This window comes from Lissotriton helveticus, chromosome 9 (assembly GCF_964261635.1).
Source record: "Lissotriton helveticus chromosome 9, aLisHel1.1, whole genome shotgun sequence".
NCBI lineage: Eukaryota > Metazoa > Chordata > Amphibia > Caudata > Salamandridae > Lissotriton > Lissotriton helveticus.
Window position 1 is genome coordinate 1,164,279,457 of NC_136070.1, and position 20,889 is coordinate 1,164,300,345.

Sequence of the window (20,889 nt, forward strand, 5' to 3'; positions counted from 1 at the left end):
TTTTCAAGTAGGCGCAAGGAAGGAGCAATGCTTTTATTTCTCCTTCCTTTTCTGACTTGTTGCACTGACTGGAGTGAAAATAGTAAACTTTACCGCGCCTGAGTCAAACGCTTTCCCTAATGTTGCACTGACTGGAGTCGGAATAGTAATTTTTTCCCCTCCTGAGTCTATCCCTATACTTAATGTTGCACAGACTGGAGTGGGAATAGTCATTTTACCCCTTAACAATCCAACACTTTACCTACTGTTGCACTGACTGGAGTGGGAATGGTAATTTGCACTTCTCCTGGGTCCAATGCTTCCCCTAGTGTTACACTGACTGCAGTGGGAATAGTCAATTTTACCTTTCCTGAGTCCAACGCTTTCCCTACTGTTACACAGACTCGAGTGGGAATAGTATATGTACTATTCGTTCAATGTATAGTTTTGTTTATATTGTTTACTTTATATTATTATGGTGTTTCTGTGTATTTAAAATTATATTATTTTTAATTAGTAATGTTTGTAATACATTTTGAGTGCAATGTAATTTTTTTACATTGCTTAGTCTTTTATGTATAGTTAAGTTGTTATGTTTTTTAAATTGTTTCCAATGTATTTGTTACGTTTTTTCATTTATTGTGTGTGTGTGTGTGTGTGTGTGTGTGTGTGTGTGTGTACCCATATGTGTGTATATATATAGATATACATGTATATATTCCTTCCGGAACAGTGTTGTTGGGACGCCGCCGCTAGCCTCACAGTGCCGGTGCCAGCGATGGAAACAACAATCCATCAAATAATATACCCAAATTATATTCCACAGTCCAGGAAAAAGAAGCAGATTTATGTGCAAAAACAATGCGTTTCGGCATTGATGCCTTTGTCAAGTTTACATTGTGTGCTCCACTTGCCAAAGAAATACGTCTGGAACCAAGAGAACATAGAAAAAAGACTACCTCATTGCAGTACATAGTACAATTCATATCGTTCTCTAAAGCCATCCAATTGCAGTGCTTGATTATAATGACAACAATTCATCAGGAAAATTCATTTGCATTTTCCAAATTAATCATCTTAATGAGCCAATGTTTAAATATATACCAACAAAATGCTTGCAAAATTGATGAATATTATTTAGATTGATCATTATGATGCGAAATATTCAAATAACTTTCATGTTCCAATGCATCTTAAATCCTGAATCCAACAGTGATTGATAATGTGTATACAAATAATAATAAAATGGCACCATGATATTACTGGTAGATATGCACACCGTTCTTATATATTATATGCCTGGGGTCTACTGCTATTCCTCCACCCGAGCTGCAACAATGGGTAGCTCGCCGTGGAAATATCTAATGGCTCCCCAGTGACCAGCCTAAAAAACTAATGTTATGTCGGCTGCATATGCGGATAACAAAGGTCTGGCAAGTGCCCCCCAAATATATCAACTGGCAATGATCATTCGCCAAATCACTACCGGTCCACAATTATGACCAGTGGCTGGGTAGTGGGGTGCCATCCAACCCCCTCACAATACATCCATAGTAATTACACAGGCAAATGCCCGGCTGTTGGACAATATGTGACTACATATTAAAACGTGCCAAAGGTGCAAAGGGGTTAAATACATACAAAGATGTCCTACAAATTGGAACCTGAATGTAAGGAGGAAATAAAGCGAAATCAACCAATGTGTGTTGTCAATTCCTCGCTGCTATTCATCCCATATGGTGTTCTAGTGTTCAAATCAATGATTTATCTACATTCCAATGCTTGCAACATTTTCTCTCTGTCGCTGCCTCTTGTAATTTTTACAATACAGTCAATCCCAAAAGCCTTTAGGTGACTGTTATCATGATTGTGTTAAGCCTGAAAATAATGAGCTACAGGATAGCTCAAATCATTGTTGGCCATGGCTCGCAAGTGTTGCAATATTCTCATCTTGAGTGTCAATTTGGTGCTCCCAATGTAACACAACCCACAGGGACATTGTAATATGTATATTGCAAATTCAGTGGTGCAGGTGATGAGTTTGCCGATCTGCCTTGTTTTGCCATTGTCAGTAGTATAGCTTTTATAAATGTGGCTATTTTTACAGGCCTTGCAAGACCTGCATGGGTAGAAACGTCCCCTTGTTTTATCATGCCAACTCAATACTGGTTTATGTTCCTGAAAGCTATGTACTAGGGCATCCCTAAGAGGCTTGGATCGTCTGTATGTCACCTGTGGCGCAGTTCCTATGGAACAGCCAATGGAAGTGTCAGAGATTAAGAGATTCCAATGTTTTTAAGCGTTTTTTCAAACTGTGCGGATCTCTTATTAAAGGTGGTAATGAGCCTCGGTCTATAATATTCACTTTTGTTTTGATCAATTACCTTGCTCTTGAATAAGACATCAGTTTGTTTTACCCCATCCAGCTTCTTACTAGCCTGTGTTAGAATCTTATGTGTGTACCCTCGTTGCCTAAATCATAGTTTTATGTTCTCCTGTTCTCTGCTGTAGACCTCGTCTTTACTACAATTGCGAAGAGCTCCCCGTAAGGTATGCTATGAACAAGTGATGCTGGGTGATGGTTAGAGGCGTTTAAGGTACTATTGCCAACTGTTGTCTTCCTAAAGAGCGATGTATGTCATGTGTTTTCTTCAATCTGAATCACTACATCAAGGAACTCACAGTATGTCCTACTGGTGTAATGTAATGTAATGTAATGTAAAATACATTTCTATAGCGCTACTACCACTCCAAGGAGCATCTTGGCGCTTAATACCAACCCAGATGGAACAGGTCGGTTAGCTGAAGCAGTTCGAAAAACACTACACCCTTTACACTAGAGCTTTACAAGCAGCATCAGTAAGAGAGAAAACTCAGGTCTTCAGGGCTTTCCTGAAGTGGGATTCTGTAGAGATTTGCCGAAGCTGGGGTGGCAATTTGTTCCATGCTCTGGAGCCCAAGACAGCAAGAGATTTCCCACCTTTGGTAACAAGCCTGAATTTTGGGGTTACTAATAGATTCTGGTTAGAGGACCTCAAACTCCGAACGGGTAGGTAGCGTTTAAAGCCTTTTGACAGATACCTGGGCCCTTGTAAATGAAAAGCTCTAAAAGTGATTACTAGAATTTTAAATAGAATACGCTTATGTATTGGAAGCCAATGGAGGGCATTAAGTGCAGCCGAGGCAGATGAATTTCTGGGCCAGCCAAGGACCAGGCGAGCGGTGGCATGCTGGACCATCTGCAGCCTGTGGAGCACAGATGTATTCGCTCCCGCATACAGGCTGTTGCAGTAGTCCAGTCTTGATGTTATAAGCGCCACCGCTACCGTTTTCCTTGCTGACAATGGGAGAAGGTCAAAACATTTCCTAAGAGTTCGGATGATATGGAAGCAAGTGCTAGCCACGCCAGTTGCTTGTTGCTTGAATGACAATAAGTCATCAAACTTAATGCCCAAATTACGGGCAAAGGAGATGGTATTGGGAGGGGCTTCAGCATCTTCAGGCCACCACTGTTTGGGGGAGAACAAATTTTGGGGACCAAAAGGCAAGATTTCAGTTTTCCCCGAATTACATTTGAGATGGTTGATCTTCATCCACTCAAATGTAGCAGTGAGGCAGTTTTTAAGATTTTCTTTAGCTTCAGGCAGCTCCCTGTCCAGTACCAGGATAAGCTGCGTATCATCAGCGTAAGATATTGTGCTGATCTGGTAAGAAGAGATAAGCTCAATCAGGGGGACCATACATAGATTGAAGAGCACAGGGCTCAGACTAGAGCCCTGAGGGACCCCTGTGCTGATGGATTTTTCTTCAGAGTTAAATTCTCCCAGTACCGTGACTTGACGTCTTTGCCTGAGGAAATTTTTGAACCAAGTCAGCACTACTCCTCCTATCCCTGAATTAAGTAGGCGGTCAACCAAGATTGTATGTGAGACTGTATCGAAGGCCGTCGATAGGTCGAGTAATATCAGGAATGCCTTCTTCCCTTGATTCATAGCGGTTCGCAGGGTCTCTGCCGTAAACAGGAGGGCGGATTCTGTAGAGTGTTTGGACCTAAAGCCAGATTGGTTGGCGTGCAAGATGTTATTATATTCTAGGAATTTCGTGAGTTGTTTGTTAACAAAAGATTCGGTCAATTTAAACACCAATGGAAGCAATGAAATGGGACGCAGGTTAGAGAGAATGGTCGGATCAGGTAAAGATTTTTCTGAAGGGGCTTAACGGCTGCTAATTTCCAATCACAGGGAATCTCAGCTGTGACAAGTGACGAGTTGATGATGCCATTAATGATAGGATTTACCTCTTTGACCAAAGCTTTTAGGAACAGAGGAGGATAGGGGTCAAAGGGAGATCCAGATTTGCTAGATAAAATGGCCTGATGTGACTCCTCTAAGGAAATGGGGGCAAATACGTTAAAGCCGGCCGTGTTAAAATTATTCTCCCTGCTTAGCTCCACCCTTTCCTTATCGGAGGAGGTCAATATCGGTTGGGGAAAATCTTTAACAATGTCTCGAATTTTCTTTTCGAAGTAATTAGCAATGGAGTTGCAGAGAGGCAGGGAAGGGGGAATTTCCTGTAAAAGTGCTCTAGGATTTGTGAAACTGTTTACAATCTTGAATATGTCTTTCTGTACATTTTCAGAGGAGGCAATTGCCTCTAAGGAGTAAGCTTTTTTCGCCGATTTAATTGAGGCGTGGTACTGCCTACGGGCTACTTTATAAGTACTATGGGCATCAGCTCCGTAATTCCTACGCCACCTACGTTCCAATGATCTTACTTCACCTAACTCTACTTTCAGGGCTAGTGAGAACCATGGGGCGCTCTTTTTATTTTCAATACCACCTGAGTTTTTTAAGTTCATTGGGTGTGACTGCTTACTTAGTGTCGTGATCCACTCGCAAAACCGCTGATTGTCTGTCGAGGGGTGCCCAGTTAGTATGGGTTTACTCTCTCTTACTTTCTCCAAAAGATCTGGCCGGGTAAGTAATTTTTTCCAGTCAGGTTTATGACTGCCCACTGTTCTATTTATGACTTTCACTGGGACATTATGTTTTAATACAAGGTCAAAAGGAATACATTTGTGATCTGACCAGGTTTGGACAGAGGTGGGTTTAATGGTCAGGATGTCTGAGTTGGTACAAATACAGTCTAATATATGACCTGCTATATGTGTGGGTTCTTGCGTCAACAGGGTTAAGCCAAGGACGCTAATTATATCCATAAAACAGGTTACTCCTGGTTCTTTGGGGGAATCTAAATGAAGATTGAGGTCCCCTAGCAACGTGAATTGGGCGAATCTGAGCGTAAGATCACTCAGTACATCCCCAATGCTCTCCAGGAATTCTTTAGGTTGACCCGGAGGGCGATATACCAGGGCACCAGAGAACGTCAAAGAGTCATGGATATTTAGACAAAAGGCCATAGCCTCTGCCCCCTTAATGTCTGGCAGCTCATATGTAGTGCATGTCATAGTGTTGCGGTAAATAATAGCCAGCCCCCCTCCCCGTTGCTCCTGCCTATCCAGACGCTGGATTAAAAACCCTTGAGGGAGGGCCACTGCTATGTCCGGATTACACCAGGCCTTTAACCAGGTTTCCGTGATGAGGAGCCAGTCTAAATCCCCCTCGATAATCAGGTCATAAATATGTTGTGCATTCTTGCACATTGACCTTGCGTTAATAAGCCCCCCTCGTAGAACAATGGGTCGTGGATTCCCTTTGGATGCTGGCTCCGGGCAAAGTGTCACCTTGCAATGTTGACAGCAGACCGAGCCATCCCATGTATCAGGTTTCAGAACATCATGGCAATGAGTAGAAAGGTTATTCAAAGAGAGTAGACATGCCCTAGACAGGCCGGGGCCTCTAGGTAGGGGGACATTATGCATGGCCACTGGCGCCTCCTTGGCACTGACGGGCGCAGATGGGCAGGACTCTGGCATGACTCTGGCGTGATTCAGGCGCATCCGCAGAACGCGTCCGCTGCGTGGTGGGAGGCCGTCCCCTTTTATAGTCAGCTAGAGCGGGGCTGAGCGCTGAAACACCCCCAATATGGCCGCTGTGGAAACTTCGTCTCGTCGGGACTGATCTCGCAGCGTCTGTACTCAGCTGAGAGTGGCCCGAGTAGTGGAAGGGTGAGGAGGGATGTCTGGCAGGGTAAAACGCTTCGAAAATCAAGCTAAAATGCCAAACACAAAATAAAATTCAGACGCTTTTTAAATCAAGCAGAATACAATTATTACAAGGAAAATGCTCAAGGTAAAGTCTGTAGAGGAGGACCTCCCGGCTTCCGCCTCAGGAGGGTGAAAAAATGCACAGCTAGGTTAGGCGCCGGGAACTGGGAAGCCCCTTTTATAGTCTGCTAGAGCGCGGGATGGTGTAATTAAAACTGAGATTAAGATCCTTCCTTTCCAGGATACTGATAAATTCCCTGGCGGCCTGTTCCTCACCATCCCAGATCAGGAAGAGATAGTCGATGTATCTAATCCACATTGGAATGTGTTCAGTGTATCTCTCATTGTGTTCTGTCCAGACTACCTGCTCCTCCCACCAGCCCGGGAAAAGATTCTTTAGGCTTGGGGCAAAACAGGTACCCATGGCAGTGCCTGACTTTTGACTGTACAGTGCCCCTTCGAACCCAAAAGTATTTTGTTCTAGACAGAAAAGCATCATCGCTCCCAACATATTGGTATGCACCAACATTGGCAATGGTCTTCCCTGCAAAAAATGTATGCAGGCTTCCATTCCCTTTCTTTATTCAAATCACGTATATAACGAGCAAACATCAAAAGATATCATAGATACATGCTTTCCCACTTCATATCATGGATCCTTTTTAAAAAATCTGTACTGTCACGGCAGCATGATCCCAAATCTTTTACAAATGGAGCCAAAAAAGAATCCAGGAAAATTGAGGTATTTTCAAGGAGACCCCAATTAGATGAAACAGTGGGTCTCCCTGGTGGTCTAGTGGGATGTTTATGGATCTTGGGAAGTAGGGATAGGCATGGTATTCATGGAAGATCATTTTTCAAGAACAGATATTCCTCGTGTTCCAGCAAGCCCTGGACCCACCTTTTCCTTTGCATGTCATGATAAGTACTGATTGTTTGTCTGTAAATTTTCCAATTGATTTCCTAATAACATGTGTCATCATTAGGCTGGTAATAACAATTTTCATGAGATGATTAATTTTATTATGCATATGCTGGGTATGACTGTTGTGCAAACCAGCAATTGAAGGATGGAATGCAGAACAATGTCATACATTCATCCCAGTACAGAGATCTGGGCCTAAATTCATAGTTTTTTTGCTCGCCATGCCATTCCAGTTTGAACCCAGCCAAGTGCAAATCAGTCTTGACCCTGTGCCCAATGGGAACAGTCCAGCCAGAACTGCCATGCCAGGTCTTTCCTGGACAGGAATCAAGCATCCTAGGACCGGTTTTGGGGTTTTACCCCTCTTCAGCCAGGATAGCTTGACTCAAATGGCATGGAGAGCACAGCACCCACGTCTGGGCATACCCGTCCCACTCGGGTGACAAATGCAAAACAACAATTGATGGAAGGAATGCAGAACAATGTCATACATTTACCCCAGTACAGTGACCTGGACCTAAATCCATCGTTTTTTTGCTCACCATGTCATTCCAGTTTGAACCCAGCCATATGCAAATCAGTCTTGACCCTGTGCCCAATGGAAACAGTCCAGCCCGAACTGCCAGGCCAGGTCCTCCCTGATCAGGAATCAAGCATCCGAGGACCGGTTTCGGGGTTACAACCTTCTTCAGCCCGGATCGCTTGACTCCAGTAGCATGGAGGGCACGGGACATAAAATTATCGATTGCGACCTGAATACAGGATTATAACTTATAATCTGTATATCGCAGTATTTGTCTGTGTTTGATCATGGATTTATGTTGCATTTGTTGCCCTTTATACAGAAATATAGAATTTTGCAAGAAAATCTCTACAACAATAATTTCTAAATTGATTTTTGCCTACAGTCCTAGGTTTTAAAAATGCAGATTTATGTTTATGTTTTGGTATAAAGTTTTCTTGTTATATACTGCACATTACAAAATGGCCTCAGTTGTAGGCTACTAACATTCATGAAAGTCCTTCTTTTTGATATCACTGTTTTAATGTCCTATTTAAACCATGCTGACAATTATTTGCATCACCCATGATCAAGGCGTGTAGATGCCGAAATGCGTTGGGTTGACTGGCTATGAATAAATCACCCTGGAGCCACATTTGAGGTGTATTTCATCTTGTTTGGAGGGAGTGTGTGCAGTGCAGAGTGTAGCATTTGTCATAATAAAGTTTGCAAAACTTTTTTCAATTATAATATAAATTAAAATTATTATTTTAATAATAGTTTTAAATTATATATGTCTAAATAAGCATAATCACACACATATATGTCTGTTTTATCAAATAAATATAACATTTATATATTTATTTTAATTATTCAAATATATTTATTTTACATTATAATACTATTGCATGTTAACATATTTAATGTTTACTATTTTTAAATATTTTTAAATATATATGTTAAAAAACAATATTTATGTAATGGATATTAGTGTACGACGAAAAAATAAATCAAAATGCTTCTCATTACCATGTAAAGTATAAGAAAACAATATTTTTGTGCTTGATATTTTTGACTTGATATCTTTATACTATGATAATTATAGTTTCAATATTTTGTCAGTGATCTATTTACAATTTATAAGGGGAAGTGTGAAAGGGAGTGCATAAAACTTAGGAATTAGAAATTGGAAACGCATTTATTGTTCTCCCAAACTTCCTTCCAGAAATGGAAAATGATAGAACATTCATGAAGCATGTGTGTTATAGAACCTAGTGAAGATTAACAATGCCAAAAGTTTGGTGTGCCAAGTAATTTAGGTTTAAACATTTTGTCTGGAGACCAGAAACAATTGTATGAAAGAAGCACAGTAGTTCGTAACAGAGAAGCTGGGAACAAAATTTGCAATATTTCGTATTCAAACAGATTTCCATTGATCAGGTGATAGCAGAGTCTCTATGGCAAGGTTCTATTTACCCATATGGGGAGAAACAGGGCAGATACTGAAAATTAGTTTTTTATATACGTTAGATACTATGTGTCCTAAACGATTAAAAACATTAATACAAAATTTATCTGATGGTATTGAGTTAAAATTAGCTTAAGAATGGAGTGACATAGGCATTCATATGTATATATTAACTATGTTGTTGATGATGTAGCTCACTAAAGGAGTAGAAAGTTTCACCAGGAGCTGTTTGCCACGGTTAGGGTCACCAGGGAGGGTAGGTGTACAAGTCGTTTTAATTCAGAGTAAGGAATGTGCCAGGGCTGCATTTTGGGCCCCCTTCTCTTCACCATTTATATTAATGGCCTGGGAAAGTATTTGGAGGCAGTGGGGGTGGACGTTTCGTGTGTAGGAGATGCTAAAATACCAGCTCTCCTATGCGCGGACGACGCAGTATTATTAGCGCGTACCGGTATCGGACTCCAGAGACTGTTGAACCTATTTGGGGCTTTTATAGACCGGTTAGATTTAAAGATTAATGCTAAAAAATCCCATTCGATGGTGGTTGGCCTCCATAGAAGTAAGTCCAAATCTAAAACCTTTGTTTGCAAGGGCGAGGTGGTTTCCAGGGTTGCAGCTTTTCCTTATTTGGGGGTCCTTATCGATGAGAGGGGGTCGTGGGCCCCCCAAATTAAGGCTAAGAGCATATCTGTGGCTCAATCCACGTCAGCCCTTATGGGTTTTTCAAAAAGGCTAGGGGCCAGGCCCATGGAGGCTCTCTTAAAAGTCTACAACACCAAATGTATCCCAATCGCCACTTATGGCTCATCTCTGTGGGGCTATGTATCTCAAGATAAGATCCAAAGAGTGGAAAACGGGTTTTTGAGATACCTTTTGTCTGTTCCCAAGTCCACCCCACCTTTTCGATCCATTCTGAGGTGGGCTTGGACTACATTACAGATAGGCTGAAACAGGCCCCATTAACATTCTGGGCAAAAACATGGCTCAATCCAGAATTAACTCTGAACCACGCTATCCAGACTGATGTCATGGCACTGGATTATGCAAAAAAAATACCCTGGTTGGAATATTTGACAAATGCCTTCACTCAGTTAGGACGCCCGGAACTCTTTCTGTCGCCATCTAGCATTAGGAGAGAGGATGTTAACTGGATCAAGAATAATTTTCTAGATAGGGTGAGGAGCAGGAATTTGTGAAACCAACAGTTAGACTGCACTTCATGTTAATAATTTCCCCCTCACTCGAGCCATATCTCAAAATTGTAACCAAACCCTTTCACAGATTTTCATTGACTAAATTTAGATTCAATCTGATCTATTTTTCCCTGGGTAACTACTAATCATGGGTTAAACCAGAAGGGGACCCACCTTGTAACTGCGATAAATTTTCCCGACAAGATACCATGCATTTCATCATGTTTTGCGGGTTTTATGCGGGCATAAGGAAAAAATATCTGTTACCAATTCTGAGAGAGGCCGGCTTTATTCAAGTCAGGCCCGCATTAACTTTCCTCCAGTTGTTGAGTAACACCATCATCATTTATTGCGTGGCCAGTTTTCTAGTGGCAGCAATTAGATTTAAGACAACACATGCGCCACTTAATGTATTATCTTAATCAACTGTATTTTCTATGCTGATTGTATCTTTATTAACTGCAGCGTATCTGTTTACAAGGGCCTTGCACTGAGTTTGTAAATTTATGAATTGCTTGTTTTTATGTATGTATGTAAATTTTATGCCTTTTATGATTTTAACAAATCGAATAAAGTGTATTTGACTGACTGACTGAGTAGAAAGTTTCTCTTAGCAAATATAATTGGTATAGAAAATACCTGCAGAATTCCAAGAAGTCCAAAATTACATAGGTTTCTTATGTTTTAATTGAGGATTATTCCAAAGAGAAACTTTTTTAGAAGGTCTCATATTGGTTAAAAAGTGTGTGTCAAAGGATAGTATACCAAGTTTAGTGTTTTTTAGATTAGGTGAAATTTTACCAATTTTTGCATTAGTCATGGTTGGAAAAGCTGATAGAGGAAATGGTTATAAGAGAGAATTTTCTATTGACAGTCATGTCAGGAATTGTAAAGAATCATTAGGATGAAACCACAATTCACTATAAACAATAAGCAATGACCTGTGATAGTTCTTAAAATCAGTTAAATCAGTACTTCCCCTCTCTTTTGGGAACCTGCAAGTATTTAAGGCTAATAACTGCAGTTTTATTGTTCCAAAGAAATTAACTGGTTAACTTATATAGAGTTTTATAAAATTTAGATGGTAAACAAATATGTAACAAAGATAAAGTGTATAATATTTGGGCAGTTATAACCATTTTCATTGTGTCTACTTCGCCCAACCAATTCAAGTGAAGTGATGACTATTTATTAAGTTTTTCTTAAAATGTACTAATTAAAATAGCACAATTTAATTCAGTTGTATGATCGATAGAGTTTGATAAACATGTAAGGGTCTGATTACGAGTTTGGCGGTGTAGGAGTGGGCTGTCGCGCCATGCTCCAACACCACCAAACTCGACTGCCCGTCAGAGTTTGCTCTGGGTCAGGTGGGCTGTGCCAAAGCAGGTTCCCGCACGTCATGGACTGGTGCAGTTCATGCTGTGCAGGAATAGGGCTGCATATAGCTTCTTTAAAAGATCCTCCAAAAGTGGAGAAGAGCTGAAAATCATGAAAAAGAAGTAGGAGATAGTTGAGTCTGAAAAGAATTGTTAAATTGGGATACCGTCAGGACCTGGATACTTTTTAGAGTGAAGAGATTTAATTGCTGAGTAGATTTCTTGAATATCAAATGTGTAGTTTCTGGGCACATGGCAATCCTTCAGAAAAGTAGTAACAACATAATGGCATAATTTGGTACAGCAGCAGGGTTGTCATGAAGGGCAGAGTAAAAGGATATACAATTATTTTGCAATGTATTATGCTTTAAGAAATAAGGTAACACCAGATTCCCTAATTGCAGTAATTTGGCTTCTATACATATTTAGGTAACAATTGGCCAGATGTATTGGAATCAAAGTAACAGTTCGTTTTCCTTAGCAATTTGCAAACTGCTCTTTTACTGAGTAGGTTGTTGTATTTGTATCTCACTTTTTGTATTTGCAATTTGTATTTTGTGTCTCAAAAAATCATGAACAATCTCTCCAATTCAGCTATTTGTTTTTCTAGTGAAGAGAATTTAGCATAAAAGGTTTTGATTTCATGTGCCTCTAGGGATATGGTAGCACCTCTAATGTATGCTATAAAGGCATCTTAATTAATAATTCATGAGGTCTCATCTGGCTTATTATTCAAAATGTATTCATCTATAGCATTGGAGAGTTTATTGGATTTAAGACTATATCAGTGTTCACTCTCCAGCTACATTTTGAGAAATAGGTATCTTGTAGGATAAGAGAAAAAGAAACTAGAGCATGGTCTGAGATGGATATTTGTTTAATTTTAGGATTTGCGGTCATTGTACATAGATGTCTTGAAATAAGTAAGTAATCAAGTATAGAAGAAAGAGAATGAGTATAAGAAACATTCTTTGGTTTGGTTGTAGGATTAACTAATCTCCAAAAATGAATTAACTTTGTGGTGGGAAAAAAGGATATAAAAATATGAATGGATTTAGTGGGTATAAAATTGAAAATAGATATTCAATCTAAAATGGGATTTAAAATAAGATCCTCCCATGATGAGAGGGGCATTACCAAGTTTTATAATTTCAGTAGTGAAAAAGACATCCAAAGACAACTACTGTGGGAGGATAAAGATTGACTAAGTTTAGTGTTCAGTACCAATTTTGATTTGAGCATATGCAAATTGGCCGTCTCCATCATTGTGGTGATTTAACACTTATATATGAGAGAACCTTGAGAAAAGAATGGCCATGCCATTTTTGTGTATTACAGCTAGGGATGAAATAATAGTATCCACCCATGCTTTTGACATAAAATGTATAATTATTGGCATTGATATGAGTTTCTTGATGGAAACAAATATGAGCTTTAAATCTTTTTAATTATTCTAATATTTTTACACCTCTTGAACGGGTGTCGTAGACCTTTAACACTGAGCGAAACAACATTAATTTTGCTTTGAATGAAATGAAAAAGGCATTTGTAAAGCGCATGGTTACCCAAGGGTATCCCAGCTCTATCTGTGGTGCCCTTAAGCTATACGCAGATCAAGAAAAAAGGAAAGTTTTAAGATATTATCTGACTTTTAGAAAATATCTCAAAACTTTCCTTTTTCCTTGATCTGCTTATAGCTTAAGGGCGCCACGGATAGCGCTTGAATGCCTTTTTCATTTAATTTCATTTAATTTTTTTTGAGTAACTATAGTAGTATATAAGATACATTAAAAAAGGAAAAACAGAGAAGGAGACTAAGAAAAGTAGTCTATAAAAACTAGACAAACATAACATATAGAGGTCACATTTCAAGACCTCATATTAAGTAGATACAGAGGTACGAAGTAAGATAGAACATGCTGCATAAGCCTGTTATTATATTTATTCCGGTAAAATAAATTGTGAGGAGCTGTACTATGCAATGAAACTGAAAGGCAGTAAAACCACTGTAGTAGGACATTGCTAATAAAGGTAGGTGATCAGGTCCGCAGGAGAAGAAAAGTGTTTAGAAACATCATTTTTCTGGATGTGAATAGTGGAGGGGTCAAAAGGACCATATTTGTATCCTGCAGCTCTTGGTCTATGTCTTAAGTCTGATAATTGGGGCAAAGCTTCACAGTTTCTTTGAAAAGCTCCGGATGTATGGATACTTTGCTAACTTCTAGTAGTATAATTTCCCATGTAGCTTCTCTGATTAGGAGAAGATGATGATGATGTAGAACTTTGCAAATGATCTATCTGGAATTTAATTGATGTGGTTTATGAGAAGGAATACGATGCGCTTTATCTCTTTTAAACGTTTCTCGGAATGTAATGTTCAGCAGCTGTGGTACAATAGACTCTAAATAAAGACATTCGTTTTTTGCCTTCGATTTTTTATGTCACATTAAAAATGCGAAAATTGGATTGACGGTTTCTGTTTTCTAAGTCCACCAAAGTCATGGGGGTAATTTGATTGACTAAAGGTGTCACAGTTGCAATAGCTTTGTAATTATCTCTTATTTTTAAGTCTCGGCTAGACAGCATGCACTGTCTTGAAGAGATGCATTGTGTTCTATCTGTCGGCTTACAGGCCTCACATCTCCTACCATAGGTAAACTTCAGCATCACTCTAATTTTCTTTGATACCATTCATCATGGCATGCGGGCGCCATGCCCTCTTCTTGTGCTCGGCCCTCCCATAGAGCATGGATCAAGTGCATGTCTACTTACACTGCTCTCAGTTTGCGGAGCTATTTTGTTCTTTGTTTTCAAGGACTCCATTGTGTTTTAGACCGTCTCCCTTACACATACACACACACCACTAAGATGCATGCATGTGTACATAAACTTATGCATTTCTTTAAAAAATTGTTAAAACACGAACAGCACTTGTTTATTTTTTTTGCACGATACGATGATATTGGAGTGCTCTCTCCTTTGTTCCTCTTGCCATAGCGCAAACACAAGCCGATGGTGTTGGATTGCTTTAAGTGCTCACCAGTTATATTACACAATGACACATTACATTTTTTTACTGTTTTTGCTTTAATTAAGGTTGCAACTTTTTTTTGCACGATCCAATTGTATTGGAGCGCTTGTTCTGTCCTCCATTTTCCTATAGTGCTTATACCAATTGACAGTATTGGAGCACTTTCAATGCTCACCAGTTACATTACACAATGACACATTCATTGTTGCAGGAAGTGGGAAGTGTAAGTGGTTTGCCCAGAATCACACATTTTTCAGCTGACCCAGAGATTCGATTCTGGTTTCCTAGTTCCCTTATCGGCAACTCTGGCCAGAACACCACATCCTTGCTTTATGTCAACTGATTCTCACTATCACTTCCACATTTGTTCATCAAGACCCGTCAACACTGAACAAGCATTGGCAAAGCCAATAGATCTCAGAAATGCCCGAACTATTGGTCTTCTAATGTGAATGCCTTTTAGCCATGTTGTCTAGCGGCACATCTGCAGTTCAATATTGATATACAGTTAGGGTTGAATAGCACACAAAACAATAGTGTACAATTAGTCTCATGGAACACAGGAAAAGCCTCTAAACTGGACAACCCAGATTAAATATTATATGTTAGCAAGTCTGATTTGATTTGTGTTCTGGAAACATGGTCAGTTGAAGCTATGATATTGAGAGTAACTGTTCCCTTTTTACTCCAGTGTTGCATTCTAGGAAGAGTAGGGCACAGGGTGGTTTAGCCCTATTTGTCTCAGTCCTTTGACATGGAAAAGATTTTTTATCTAAATGTGAATCTCATTATTATCAATAGCTACATATGCAATTTCCAGTGAACTTTGAAATTCTGCTGATTTCTACAATAATAATTTTGACTGCTGCTGTCATTGACCAACTAGAACTAGACCATGATAATAATATTATTAATAATGAAAGTAGCTTTTCTATCATTTGGATAGGTAAGTATGTCATATTTTATTTGCAGATTAAATAAAATCATGGAAATTTACATAAATATCTGGGAAAGAAAACATTTACAAGTTAAAATAATGAATTCATTATTAAGATTTAATTATTTTACAAAAATACGTGAGTCTAAAAAAAGCGATAGTCCATCAAGTGCTCTGTGAATTTTGACGATGAAGATTTTCTATTTAGCAATAAAAGGGAATTGGTGCTCTATTGAATAGGGATTTTAATGTATGTTTATGTATAAAAAACTTGTAGTTCACTTTGTCGATTTGTAAACACAAGTGGGGGGATAATCTAATTTTACCCAAGTTCCCTAAGATTTAGGTACTTAATACTCTACTGATAAAGTACAAACTTGGCTTTGCCTCAGAGGTCTGTCTCTTTGTTTCGCCTTTAGCTCCAGCCTCCACAGGAGGTGGGCCTGTTAGTACAACAGAGTATATCTTATTTTCTGAGAAACTGTTGCTCTGTTTGTCTACTCAGACTGTGCTAGCGACCACAACCCACAGTTAGTGTGCCTAGGGACTGAACATAATTCCAAGATGTAATCGGACAGAACAACTGATTTTAAGTTAACTAAGAATAAAGAGATTTTGAGGCGATGGCCTAAGGTCTCGTTTACTTCCTGATTTGTTTGATTCAAATGTGGGAGCATGCTGGGTGTGTCTGGAGGAGGATGCTGAACCCTTGGAGATTCTGAGTCCATTTGAGTCCCTTACTTGATTTCTTACGTCAGTACTATCCCTCCCATTGGGTTCGCTGAGGGCAAACGCGCATACATGGGTAGATTCTGCATGCCCTTATGTGCATAACCACCATATGTCTGCTCTCAAGTGGATACCTCCAATACAAACAGTAGCACATACGTATAGAGAGTAGTATAAAGATGTTCAGGGAGCTAGGACAAACACTATAAGAGAGGAACCTGGGGGTGGCTGGCGAAACTGGTGATAGTGGGGCTTTTTGGAAGGTTGTTAATACACTATATTCCTGTGATGTCCTCCCTCAAAAGTGCAAATTCTAATAACTGCTGGAGAACAATCTTTGACTCAAGTATTTATGAACCTGAGTTGGGCCTTTGACAGAGTCATTTGGTCCAAGCTCTGGTCCAGTATGCGAGGAATTGGGGTGAAGGAATCTATAATGTACATGTTGAGGCAGATGCACTCGATGTGTCAGCCAAAGTGTGCTTTGGTCCCAGCAGTGAACGTACTGATTGGATTAAAATAAAGAGAGGTGGTCCCTAAGGGTATATATTGGCATTCTTTCTTTTCAAGTTATATGTAAATGGTTTGTAGAATTTCTTTTTATTGAATAGAAAGGACATGCCACAGCTGAGTAAGTTCCAAATTCAGGTGCTGATTTACACAGGTACTGCAATCTGGCTGGCGAGGACATCTAATGGCTTGAGATGTTACTAGATCACTTTAATGTTTTTATGAAGCAGCTTGACTTGGAGACACATCTGTAAAAATCGTACACAATGATTTGTAGGCCAAAATCCACCAAAGGATGCTGCCACAGCATCTCTGGAACTCAAGTAGGGTGCCTACAGACATTTACCTATCTCGGGATCAAACTGTATTCAGCTTTTAATTGGGGGCACTAACACAGCAAGGGAACCGAGACTGTGCTTAGGTTTGTGGGTAAGCTAGGACAGAAACCAATCAGCAAAATGTTCATAATTTACAAGAATATGTATGTCTCTGTGGGAACATACGGTGTTGGTTTATGAAGGCAGTGAGACACCAGTTGGCTACAGAATTTGAAAGTCAAGTTTTGTGATGCAGTCTGCAAACTGGTTGGCCTGCCTTTTTATGGTTGTTTCATCGGCAGATAGGCATTTTACTAGGCGACAGCTTAGTTGGACATCCTTTCCAGAAAAGCATACTAACACTGCTTTTCTGCATGTCCGAATGTGTTTCTTGTTGAAGAGCGGTCTTAGCAAGATCCGTTGTTCCCGTATTAAGGGCTTGCATATAGTTAGCAGATGCACTGTATCCTCCTCCCCCTCCCCGCAGAGTCGGCAGATTGATGGCTTCGGGGGGGGCATAGCCAGGGAGGCATGTGGTATGCGGATGGTAGTATGCCTATGCAGAGTTTCAGGAATTTCTCTTTTATTGCTCTGGAAAAGCTGGTGTGAAGATGGGCTTGTGGGGATGTCTTGCTGTAGGACTGCAGGGTGAAACAGCCATATGCGCGCTCTGTCAGGGCAGCTTCATTATATATGAGTGATTCCTTGTTAAACACGTTATTTACTATTTGTTAAAGCTAACAAAGGTCCCTGGTAGCTCAAAAGTTCCTGCAGTCCTAGTTGGGTAAGTGAGTTGTCCAAACAACGTTGGGCTGGGCATGCCTCCTTAGTATTCAGTTCTTTCCACAGGTAAGTGTTTAGTGAATCAGGCGGACCCCTTTTCATTTTAAACCAACTTTTGATGAATGCCCCTTTGCGGGCGCACACTGGCCTTTGTATCCGCAACTCCAGCCCTTATTGTACTGGCGATGTATATCCTGGTAGCCCAAAAATCATTCAAATTGCTCTTGCTATTGTATGATCCAGAGTTTCGGCATGTCTCCCTCTCATAGTTTCACTTCCGTAGATGGTTGATGGTATGAGATTTGCCTGGATCACTCTGGTTAAGGGAAGAAGATTTGGTACAGAGATGTTGTTCTTTACGTTTCTTAGTGCCACAGTGGTCATTAGTCCCCTTTTTTTATGACCTTGCGTTGAGCTGAGTAATTCCCTTTGTCATCAATGATGACTCCCAGGTACTTGTAGGTTTGCACAACTTCCACTTTGTATGACGCCAAGTGCTAGTGAGGTTTTGACATTTTTTTGCACAAATTCACACGAAGAATTTAGTTTTTTTCTCTATTAATGCTGAGTTTATTCTCCCCTGAGTACCGAGATGTAATGTCAAGCAGGCGCTGTAAACATAATAGTGTCTGGCTCATGAGCACCAAGTCATCCACATCAAATAGGTTAAAAAGCTGAGGCCACCTATTTTGGGAGCATGCGAATTGCGTCCATTGAGGGAAATCTAAAGTTCTGCCAAAAAAAGATTAAAAAGTAATGGGGGGGGGCGTGTCCAAGATGGCGGCGTGATCGGACGCAGGTCTCCGGAGCTCCCTGCCCGACCCCGCCATATCGCCTAGCATAGCCGCAATTCTCCGTTCTTGACACCCGGAGGTCGGAGGAATTAACTGCCGGTGCTCGGCCAACCGAGAGACGGACGCCCATCGCGCCTGCTGCGGTAGAGCCGCCGAAGCCCGGATTTGGCACCATAGTGCGGCGGCTGCACCGCTGGACCGGAGGGGGTCCCGTTGGCGCCCGCCGGCGACTCGCTGCCCCCCTGTGTGGTGGGACACTCCTGGACATCCAGCGAGGCTTCGCTGGGCCCCGCTGCCGCCGCTCGAGCCCTGGGGGCTTGCCGCTACGCCAGCACTTCTGCCCGGGCCGCCCTGCTCCTGACCCGGCGGCGAACTACGCAAGACCCCGGCTTCTGGCCTACTCGCATTCCGCGGGCGGGCCTGTGCACCGGGCCGGCAGCAGTTCCGGAGGGAAGCCGGCCCGCCCCTTCTGCAGCGGACCTCCTCGGCTGCATCCCAGGCTGTCACGCACGTCGCCCGAGGCGGAGGCTGCCGCCCCAGCAACCCAGCGGGCGGCCCGGCGGCTGTGCACATCGAGGCCCCGGCTTTGGGCCTGACTCACTCCCCCACCTGCCTGGAGTTCCCGTTGAGGGCCGACCGGAGCCCCGACTGGCCCCGCATCCGGGGGGGCTCTGGACGCTGCCCCCCTGGTTTTCCGGTGACACGGCTGACCTGGCCTGGCGACCGGAGTCCCTGAGCACGCCGACCCACCACAGGTGAGGAGAGTGGGAAAGGGAGTGGAAGAGCTCGGGGGACACGACCGAGTCCCCGGCGTACGGACATCCCTGTGGGCCCCCGCTACAGAACCCTAACTGGTACCTTTGGAGCGCCTCTCTGGGGGGGTGGGCCGCACTCCACTCATTGCGGTCTCTCGCCGGTCGGGCGGAGGCTTTCACCTTGCCTCTCCCCCCCCTTGGGCCTGCGGTCGTCTGAGGCCGACGGTCCCTGCCCGTGCACGGAGGTCTGGACACTGCCTTACCCCCCGCTCCTCGTCTGCCTCCTCTCCGGCCCCTCTCAGCACAAGCGCTCCAATCTTCTACTGCCTGTCGGGGCCATACCCTCTCCCGCGCCATGGCAGGGCAAAGAGGCAAAAAAAGATCGCAAACTCTCCCTGAACTGTTGTCGAAATCGCAGCCCAAGCCTGGCAAAGACCCGCCGTCCCCTGAGACCGGGAGGGCGTCATCGGCGGCCAAGGATGACCAACTGCCCATCACCAAAGCCTTTCTGGAGACGCTCTTCAACTCGCTACGGGACGATTTCAAATCCCTGCAACAGGAGGTGGCGGGGGAGGTGGGGGAACTCCGGCGGGATGTGGAGGGCCTCGGCGAACGGGTGGTCGCAGTCGAGGAGGCTGATCAAGCCAGGAGCTCCGAGATCGAACTGCTCCAGCAAGAAGTCCTGCGACTCACGGACCAGCACCTTGACCTCCAGGCCCATACGGAGGACCTGGAAAACCGTTCCAGACGGAACAACATACGGGTCCGGGGGGTCCCTCAGAAAGAAGAGGGGGCTGATGTCACTGCGTACCTGCAGGCCCTCTTCAGGAGCATTCTGGGGGAGGCAGAAGATTTCCACATCCGCATTGACAGGGCGCATCGCGTAGGACTGCCACGCAGAGCCCCAGCCCCGCCGCCGGACATCTTGGCCTTCCTTCCAGACTTCCCGCTTAAAGAGAGGATCCTCCGGGAAGCCCGGAGAGCTCAGCCCGTCCAGTTTCGAGGCCATCCCATTGCCCTTTACCAAGATCTTTCCGCCACGACTCTCCAGAAACGGAAGGACTTCAAGCCAGTCACGGACTTCCTGCGGGGAAAAGAAATCTCATATTCTTGGGGGCACCCCTTTCGAATCATATTCAAATGGAATGGACGGCTACAACAGCTCCGATCTCTTAAAGACGCTTGTGGTCTCCTGGGTCTTGACCAAGTAGATGCTGAACCGGTTTTCAAGAGCTCGCAGGGCTCCTCCAGAGGGGGCTGGCAGACTGTAAGCCGCAGACGATCCCCTCCTCAGCGCTTCAGGCCCGATGCCTCTGCCATCTCCCGGGAGCGTGAGACTGCGGTGGCGGAGGTGATCAGAGAGACCTCTTCCCCAGAGTGATACTGCCTCTTGCTTTGGAGATTGTGTATCGCACCTGCTC